Source organism: Dipteris shenzhenensis, unplaced genomic scaffold (assembly GCF_047967505.1).
Source record: "Dipteris shenzhenensis isolate YYH24624 ecotype China unplaced genomic scaffold, Dip_SZ_1.0 scaf0427, whole genome shotgun sequence".
Classification (NCBI taxonomy): Eukaryota; Viridiplantae; Streptophyta; class Polypodiopsida; order Gleicheniales; family Dipteridaceae; genus Dipteris; species Dipteris shenzhenensis.
The window spans coordinates 32,501-43,252 of record NW_028239733.1 but is presented as its reverse complement, the minus strand read 5'-3'; positions in this window follow the sequence as shown (position 1 = coordinate 43,252).

Below are 10,752 nucleotides of genomic sequence, written 5' to 3'. Positions count from 1 at the left end.
TTCACTCGAGCCGTACGATAACTAATACTCCTACTGTAATTCCTACGATAAGGGTGGGAATGGAAATCAGAATCCAAATCAATTCGGAAGAATCTCTCGAAACTCCCAATTTGTGAAATAAGTCAATCACGCGTTCCTCGAAATTTTTTGTACCAATTGCCGTTTCGGCGATCAACCTCCCCCATGATGATATCTATACTACCTAATATTGTCGTAATATCGGCTAGTTTCATTCCTTCTACCAATTGAGAGAGAATTTGCAGATTTATGAAGCCAGGCGGACGAATCTTCCGTCTCCGGGGAGAAACACTATCATCTCCAATCAGAAATATCCCTAATTCCCCTTTGGGAGCTTCCACCCTTACGTAATGCTCCTGCTCAGGTAATTTGAAAGTGGGAGAGGATTTCTTACCGACAAATTGATAGTCAAAATCATTCCATCCCATTTCCTTTCGTTGCTGACTAAGGCGTCGAGATTCCAAATTTTCATATGGACCTCCCGGAAGGAGTCTCGAGGCCTGTTGAATTATTCTTATGGATTCTCTCATCTCGCCGATTCGTACCAAATAACGGGCCAATGAATCTCCTCCTGTTTGCCATTGGATCCGCCAATCCGATTCGTCATAACATTCGTAGTGATCCACCTTGCGAAGATCCCATTGAATCCCCGAGGCTCGCAACATGGGTCCGGATAAGCCCCGATCTATAGCTTCTTCCCTACCAGTGACACCTATCCCCTCCACTCGTTTCAGAAATATAGGATTATTTGTGATAAGTCGTTCATATTCATCGACTTTTGAGAGGCAATAGTGGCAGGAATCCAAACATTTATCTAGCCACCCATATGGTGAATCTACCGCTACTCCCCCGACGCGGAAATAATTATGCGTCATTCACATACCCGTAGCAGACTCAAGTAAATCATAAATCATTTCCCTTTCTCGAAATGTGTAGAAAAAAGGGGTTTGTGCACCGACATCCGCCAGAAAAGGTCCGAGCCATGACGGGTGGGGAGCTATTCGACTTAGCTCGAGCATAATAACTCGTATGTAACTAGCTCTTCTCGGTATTTGAATATTTGCCAACTTCTCCGGCGCATTCACTGTTATTGCCTCGGTAAACATGGTGGCTAAATAATCCCATCTCGTCACGTGGGGAAGATACTGCAGAATCGTCCGGTTTTCAGCAATTTTTTCCATCCCTCTATGTAAATAGCCAAGTATTGGTTCACAACCAACGACATTTTCACCGTCTGGAGTAACAATAAGTCGAAGGACACCGTGCATCGACGGGTGGTGGGGACCCATACTCACTATAACTGGATCCACTTTCGTAGGAGGTATACCCATGAATTATGTTCCTGGTAATTTTTGCAGACCCTAGCTTCGGTAGAACTGGATTTCTATAAATTGGAATCGGCGTCTCTTCAATCTCCGAATACCCAAGTTGCTTATTATGTTATCGTATAAAGTCGGATCCTTTTTGGATGAATGAATTAAGAGACGCTTGCGTCTTCCCAATAATTTCCACAAACCCCTCTGAGAGGAGTAATCCTTGGAATGTGATTTCAAATGAGAAGTGAGTTTCGAGACTTGATCGGTCAAGTAGCATATTTGAGACTCAGCAGACCCTGTATCCCCTTTCTCACAAATCAACGTCGAATTGGTAGATATAGCCTTATCCGTAATAGTAGTAATAATAATTGTTTATCGAATTCATTGTATAGGATTTGCCTACTAATTCGGGTAGTATTGGTCCGAGCGAGGGAGATGAATACTCCTATAATCGGGGAAATCGTCACTCAATAGATTCGGTTATCGGTGGGAATTTGTTTCCCACCAACGAGTAGTTACAGCTCCGCATCTGATAAGTAAGGTAGGTATCTGCCCCTCCTTCTATCACACACTTGATTGAGATTACCAAGATGTTAGTAATATTAGTCGAGCAAATTGTCGAATCTACGTATTCTCCCCCCCGTCTCAAATAATGGGATACATGCGTATTCTGGGCGTGGCAAATCGACTTCCATTATTTGTGTCGAAGCGGAATCTGTTCATACAAGCTAATTCTTCTAAGCGATAACTGGGCCAAAGGAAACGTTTGATTTTCTGAGTCCCACTCAGGTCGCTAGACTCTTCACTCTTGTTCATCCATTCCACTCCAGAAGGGTAGCCCAAAGGGTCCCTTTCGGATTTCACGGAGCTCAAAATCAATAGGGATCTGAGAAATCGCGATTTGCGACGATGTCTCGGAAGCAGGAGATCTTCGATGTTATGGAGATAGGAGCGATTCCTATTCCTCTCCCCATTGATGAGTGACAAACGCAGCATGCACCCGCCAAATATATTTCTATTCAATCTTCTTTTGAATCTGTTTCGAAATTTCAGTGGGATACTAACCATTTTATACATGAGAATCTAATCATCGAATATTCGCGGTAAACGATGGGCTGAAATAACAAACAAATCATCTAGAATCTCGCGTTTCTCTTCGTTGAGAAAAAGATTCAACAAATCGCAATCTATACCCATATTGACACAGAAGGAAGTAAGATCCTGCTCATTTTCTAATACGTTGATGAGAGATATCAAATCCCTCAGTCTTTATAATTCTCTTTCTAATGCTTCGGATTCCCATTTCCATTGAAAAATATAATAGTGACTCCCCCTCTCTCTTAGAAGTATTTCATCCGAATCAATCTCTTCTTCCTGTAACCCGTAATCCGTGCCTAATCTCTGAAATCTTTCATTTGGGGTAGCGGGAACCCTCTCCCACAAAATAGAAGTCCCAGGTACAAATTTCGATCTTGTTTCGTATACATCCTTTGCTTCCGCGGGATCCGGAATTACCCACAACACCAAATCGGATTTCGGATTCAACTCACGTTCCGGATCAAGTATTCGTGGATGAGAAATTCCCTTCCCTGCAATAAGTTCTCTGATACGATTCCCTAAACGAGTTTCCCTTATCGCCGCATTCCACCCCGCCGGAAATTTTTGTATATCTACATCTCGTGAGGAATCAATAAAACTATGTAACAAATAACTGTATTTACGACGTTTATTGATATTTCTCACTCGATCTCTGAGGAAAGGGGTTTCAGTATATATGGAATAATCGTTTTGTCTATCACGAAATACATATTCATGCTCGGCGAGAAAACTTCCCCCGATGCTTCTGAATCCATATAAATTTTCGATGTCCGATCTCCATCTCTTCGGTGCAATTTTTTGCCATAACTCCAATGACAGGTTGTACTTGTCGGGACAGCCTAACAAACTCCCCAAATCATTTGCATTCAATTCCCAAAGTTGTTTGGAAAGTCCCCGCATCGTAGCAAAATTATTAATATGTTCATCGATACCATACCCACGTACAATCCCGCCAGTTCTGTCATCGGGACATCCCACGGAATCGCTCTTTCCCCCGTCATGTTTACCGCCATCAAAAAATTCTGGGGTTTCCCCTCCCCCTTTCGGATAACAACCATGATCACCGCGCGGATAATTCCAATCTTCCGAAGCATCATCCAGATTCTCATTATCCTTACATCCCTTCCGGTTATCGAGATACCCCGCATCCTTGCTATCTTCCGCAATTTCCATCAAAGAATCCAAATCCAGGTTGTTTTTCATGCTTACATGCCACAGAATGTCGTGAATGTGCGCCTGAGACGGTAATCCTATAGATTGATTATCGATAACTCGCGGTATTCCCTCCCTAATTCCGGAAATAGCTAGAATTGGGTGGTTTGCATCCCCATGAACCCCACCAACTTGATTCGTCACTTTCACCAGTTGCACCCAGAAATCTAGCAAAATTGTCGAGATAATGAGCAAAAGCTCTATTGACTCTTCGAAATAATCCCGCTACTAGTAGAAGATACTTCTCAAACAATTCTGCGACCGATATGCGGGATCTCAAATAAATTCCCTGAATATTGACTAATTTCGTTTGGAATCTCAAAGAACTAGTCAGATTTGTATTAATTAGTCTGTCATCTATTCCCGGTTTACTAAAACGGAGTGATTTGGTGCTACGCCCACCCCCGCCAACCCCTTCGGTTAACAGATTTCTGAATGCATGCATGTCTGATTCGGGTTCGGATTTGGATCCACCAACGGTATCTTTTACTGGTTCATCATCGGTACCCGCAAAGTATCGGGATTTATTATCAATGGGAATTGATGTTTCATCTATTCCACCAGTACCTGGTTCACCGTGTGACGGCCCCTCTTTCCACCCGGTCCCTGTATCATTTGGAATATCTCCCCCAACAAAATCGGTTCCACTCCAATTCTCCCAAATCCCTTCAATTTTACGAAGGAAATTCAATTTCCCCAATGGAAACCTTGCGGATACACCCAATTTGGAGTAGAGACGACGCATTTGCCTAGTCCGCAATGCGAGACTACGTCTCAAAATTCTCATCAATTTCTTCCGGATAGGTTTCCAGAAGGAGGGATCTTTCTTAATAGTTCCAAAAGGTACATCTGTTTGGAATCCCCAAGCTGTTAAATAGCTAGATGGAGATTTTCCTCGCCTCAATCTATTTTTTCTCCCCGATTCCCGAGTCTTGAGATACCTGGGATTCATATCATTTTCCAAAATGGTTGGGCGCCTCCTCCCGCGAGTACGCCAAGGCTTCAACCGGAAAGGATACAAAATCTTTATCTGAAGACCCTCCTTCAACCAACGACCGGGTAAACGAGTGTGTGAGAATCCCTCGCCGTCGTAGGTGCATTTGATGTGGGATTCTTTGCGCCACTCACTCCAATCCTCATCCCATTCGGGAGCTTGAAAAAATAAAATACGACCGAAATTCTTGAGTGTTATCAATACAGGCAGTTTCACATATTTCCGAAGAGTCGATTGCATAACCAATAATAAACCCCGCCCCGTGTGGATGGAACTCACATCGAACCTAGCTGCTATAGCTGGGCGGTCGGATTTCGCTCGCTCCCCCTCTCTCGAGGATGAAAGAGATATTAGTTCCTGTTCGGGTTGGGTACTAGTTTCTCTCCTCGCGTCACCGGCCGATTCCTCAAAATCTACACCAGTTAATTCTCCGGCAGGAAATCGAAACGGAGTGGGTAGTTCCATTAATCTAAAGAAGAGAGGTGAATGTGCCTTATCTTGAAATACTTCCCAAACCAGTGTCTTACGTCTTCTGGAGCGCATAGAGCCTTTTATAGGTTTCCGACGAAAATCAGAGCTTTTTGCAAAACGTTTGACCAGTCTGCGTGTTTTCAGCCGCGTCTTCCCGACGCTGATTGCTAAATTTTTTAACTTTCTGTTACGAATATCAGTTGACCCACCCGCGACATCGAACCTATTATCATATATTAAGTGAGTATTGCGGGCCAATTCCTCCGACAGTTCCTCAATCTCGAGGATCGAACGTATTTTTTGTTTTGAAGAGTCAAGTCTTTCCCCACCAATTAGAGGTACGTCTAGCAAGCGGATCCAATCGAAGGCACCACAATCATCTCTGAGATAGGTGAAGAATAAAGCTAACTCTGTCGGAGATGAAGAAAATTTGAAGACTTGATCCCAAGTTACGGGGGTGGAATCACCCTTCGAAACTGAATAGTTTGTTTCTCCCACAACATCTTCAATCACGGCATCATCCGGTGTTTCGAACATGAAAATAAATATTTGCAAAGCATTTTTAGGTAATGCTTCCCGGGGAAGAGGAATCTCATTGCTTCTCAACTCTTTATACCTGATAGACACCCAATCCCGAATCTTATTACCGGAATTCAATTCATTGGCATACTCGTTGTTGTCAACCGCTTGCGATGCCAATGAATCAGACAGTATCCAGAATGAATCCGAGTTTGGAATCCTAGCACGACATGAATTATTCAAAAATGGATCATAAATCTTAGGTAATTCACCTCCGTTATCAGCCAATCCGGTCCTTCTTTCCATCGCTTTCCAGAAGATAGGCTCGGTGTCTAGGAATCGAATTCGGTCCTTTAACTCATTATTCAAATCCTTGTTTTTCCTGAATTGGTTCAAAATCCAGTCTTCATGCAGATGATGAGCTGGAAGTGGCATATCCGAATCCTCTAACGAGGTTCCTAACTGGTCTCCAAAGATCGACAAACTGGGTAACGCCGTGAGAGCCAACCGCTGTTTTCCACTAGTCAAACATTTGCTGAAAAAGTGATTTGATACTTGCTTCTTCACTAAGCTATCGCCGCCGAATCGGCTATTCTCTATATATCGTAAAGGACGATTTGGTTTGTATGGGTCGAACAAGGACGTGGGCCACGACTTGAAAATCCATAGCATCGAATCTGACAACTCCCGGAGATTGTTATCGAGCAAGACAAGTTCGTCTTCAAAATTCTTGGTGAAGAGAGGTACTGGAGCCTTACCCAAATAAACCAGTACATTAATGAGAACAACAATACTAAAAGTTTTGTAAATGACGCGTTTCATCAGCAGGTAGAGTATGGGTGAATCATATTCTACGCGAACCAGAAGTAATCTGGACAAGTAGCTGAATGACATATGACCGAGTGACCAACCCACGAAACTACTAATCAGAAATGTTATGTTGTTGCTATATCGAAAAATAAATAGGTGAATTGGTCTCGCCAATACGGGACTTGGTAAAAGAATTGGATTTAAAATCTGGAAAATGAAACTATCCAAGAATATATTACCGATTCGAAAGTCACTGAGTGAATTGGTCGGACGTAGAGTTCGATAATCCGGTAAATCCTTGGTTCGGAACCAGTAAAATAACATGTATGGTACTATTGGGACAGTTACAACATGTGGTTTCACTATCAATGCATATAGAGGTGAACAGAATATTGACAGAAATATTAGTAGCTATCCCATCATCAAACCACTCAAAGCGACGGTACCACTAAGATTCCCTCCCAAAAGAAAAGCTCTTATGGATAGTATTTGGGAGGGTCCAACGGGTAATGTTGTTAGTAATCCATAATATAGTCCGAATATTATAGGTGGACCTGCCACCTTCACCCGAGTAAGCAGCGAAACCTGCAGTAGATACAACGACATTTGAACGCTTTCTACGTTCATAATTATTTCCTTCCCATATTTTTCAGTTTTTTTTTTTTCCCGTAGAGTGCCGGCAACCTCTCCGTACCACTCCCGTAGCTAGCACAGCAACTCCTTCGGAAAGGAGTCGATGGATTTCTTAATCATGAGGAGACAGAATCCCATGATTAAGAATTTGGAGACGTCTCTATGCATTTCCCTCAATGGTCACTTCCCGTCACCCAATAATTCTATAATTTAGTGATTTGTTACCATCTGCTTCGACAGGTTACTCCAACCCAGACGCCCCGGATTATTATTACGCCGTAGGGGACGAGTAACAAGTTCAAGCACATCCCTCGCATTAGTGGATCCATGGATTTGGGCAAAGGTGAACTCGACAGACCATTTTGTATCAATACCTCTTGCTTCTAAAGGATTGGCATGAGCCATTCCAGTAATTGCTGAATCAGGTTTTAATTCATGCATACGCTGTATCTGGTTATAATTATCCGGTTTTTCCACGATCCGTGGCATGAGTGTACCCATCTCTTTGCAAGTATCTCGTGAGAAAGATGGCTCGGCAGCTTGATATCGTTTATCCATGTAGGGAATACCTGTTTCGTAGACAACCATTCCGCAGCGAATTGGGAATCTTGCTATAGAAATTTCTGATAGATTATCTCCCGTAAAAGATATAGATTTACCAGCTGCTATCTCAAGATAGTCTCTCAGACTCTTCCATATCTCATCCTCCCTCTCCTTCAAACCCTGAGGTTCCATATTAAAGGCGGAACAAATCTTTTCTATCCAAGCACGCGTCCCATCAGGACCAATAGGAAAAGGTGCTCCAATTAACTGGCATTTACGACGCCGCATCAGAGTCGTCGCTGTACGGCTCAGAGAGGGATTCACGCCGCAAACATACACTCCCTTGCCTAATGATGGAAGTTCAGTATATCTCTGGGAGGGTAACCACCCCGATACCTGAATGGATTGACGTTTCGATTCCGGATTCGGTTGAGAAGCTACAGTTGAAGTTAGAGATCCAAAAAGAACTGAAGCATGATTCTTTAATTTCCGTCCCTCCGGATTAGCCCCCCCCGCTTCCGTCGTCGCAGTGTCAACACCCCCAACTAAATCCTGTTTCTGTTCGTGTCTAGATATGTCAAATTCCGGACACCGATGCGTCGTGGCAGCTGATACAGTATCCTCTCCCTGAGTAAAAGCATAATCCGATCCATTGGCCCGCGCAACTACAATTGGTACTCCAAGTTCGTTTTCTAGCTTGGGTGCTATGCCTTCTAGGTCCGTCTTTGTTATTTCCGTGGTACATGTGCCAATCCAAATAATGACACTAGGGTTTCTATCTCGTTTTATTTGGATACAAATTCTCTCCAATTCCCCTTGATCATTTAATTGGGCCGAGACGTCCCCCTCTTCCGACTCTGCCATTGCATAACGAGGTTCCGCAAGGATCGTAACTCCAAGAGCGTTCTGTAAGAAATAACCACAAGTCTTTGTACCTACCACTGGGGAAAAGCTGTCTTCGATCTTTTGATATAACCAAGCCACACAACTAATGGGGCAAGAAGTGTGATAATTTCCGGTTTCACATTCAAAAGTGAGAGTTTCGGGAGTCTTCGTGAAAGGGTTTCCTCAGAAAGGGTACACATACAAGAAATTTGCAGTTTCGGTTTCGAATCATCGTAAAATCAAGCAGAATATCCTGTTGAGTTTGCTGGGCATTCCTCTGCCCCCCACCATCGGGATTCAGATAGAAATCGGAGAGCAGACTGAATAATTCTCTATCTGGAATTTCCCTTGGCACAACCCCTTCTGGTCGAGACAATATCTGATCCGCCACATTGGGATGGAAATCACAAACATAATTGAGATCTGATTGACATTCAGCCGTTTCAAACAATGTTTTCCCCTTCACCCTCGAGACCCGAATGTCCTCAATGAGAGGCAACACTTCCAGCACAGGCATCGGGCAGGCTTCTACATGTTTATCAATGAGATCTCTCCTAGATGTCCGATTCCCCACCAAACCTGCTAATCGCAATGGGTGGGTATGTGCCTTCTCCCTAACCGACGCAGCAATACGATTTGCTGCAAAAGGGGCATCGAATCCATTATCCGTGATAATAATGCAATAATCCGCATGATTCGATGGAGCGGCAAAACCTCCACGGACTACGTCCCCTAAAACGTCGAATAGAGTAGTATCATATTCATAAGAAGCATTCGATTCTTTCGATGATTTAACCGTTTCTCCCACTACGTATCCCCCACAACCAGCTCCCGCAGGTGGTCCCCCTGCTTCAACACGATCCACTCCGCCATAACCCTTATAAATGACATCCTCAGGCCACACATCTTCATAGTGGTAATCCTTCGATTGCAAAGTGTCTATAATGGTAGGTATCAAGAATCCCGTGGGGGTGAAAGTACTATCATGTTTCGGATCACATCCAATTTGCAATACCCGTTTTCCGCGTCTCGCCAAAGCTATTGATATATTACAACTTGTTGTTGACTTACCAATTCCACCCTTTCCATAAACTGCTACTTTCGTTTCGCAAAGCTCCGATTCATTTTCTTCATCCCGACTATCCCCCACTTCCCCCCCCCTCCCCCTCACGTTCTCTTTCCCCTTTTTTCTTCATTTTTCACCCCTTATCCATACTTTCCCCCCGTAGACTCATTCATTCCATTTATGGATTCAAGTTTATGGATCCTCCACCCGCCTGCAATTATTGATATCGATACGGATCGTGGGGTTCCATGGGCGGGAGAGTATCTTCTTATTCATTCGGATTGATGATTGGTATTATTCTACTGCTAACTGCCTTCGTTTCTCTTGTCTCCTAAGAGTTTTTTTCTTCTCCTTTCCAAGATATTCCTTATACCTCTATAAGTATCCTGTGACTATTCTACTATGTTTTCCGGAAAAGGAGAAATAGAAACTAGTGATTGGTGATCGATCGATATGCATCTTGGGGTTGGGGGGGGGGCGATCAATCACGACCAAGATCAACCATGACCGAGATCTTCCACACCAGCCCCCCCCCCGATTCGTAGGCTCTATCCGAGAAGGCAAAAGGGATTGCTATCATTACTGCTTCTTCCTATAATGAGAGTTAGGGTGTACGCGAGGTTCATGAAGTCTCGAAGAAAGCTTTGGGTCTTCGAGTGGTTAACGTCTTGCAGATCAAGGGGCGGCTCAAGGAACAAGAGTCTCTGGAAGTATATGGGATTGAATCATCTGCCACTTTCCTCGGTAGCTCAGCGGTAGAGCGGTCGGCTGTTAACCGATTGGTCGTAGGTTCAAATCCCACCCGGGGAGATTCATCCATTTCCAGTAGGATAGAAGATAGTCTAGATGATGTACCTCCCTTCAATAGGGATAATACTTCACTTACGTCAGGGGAGGGGGAGGTACCTCCTCATAATATATATCGTAGAAACCGATAGTATCTTTGAAGATTTACATTATCCACATTCGAGATTCTCAGTAATGAGGTAGTTCTCCCACACCCGTATGCCGAATCGGGACTATAACCATATAGTCGATCAACCGATAGAGGATTCAATATCATGCCTATTTTAAGCTCTAATAATGGATAGAAGACTCCATACCCTCCCTTCTCTTGGCCAATCTAATGCTTCTAAGGATCCGAGTCTAGCGTCGCTTCTTCGAGAATCCCTACTCCAGAGTACTGA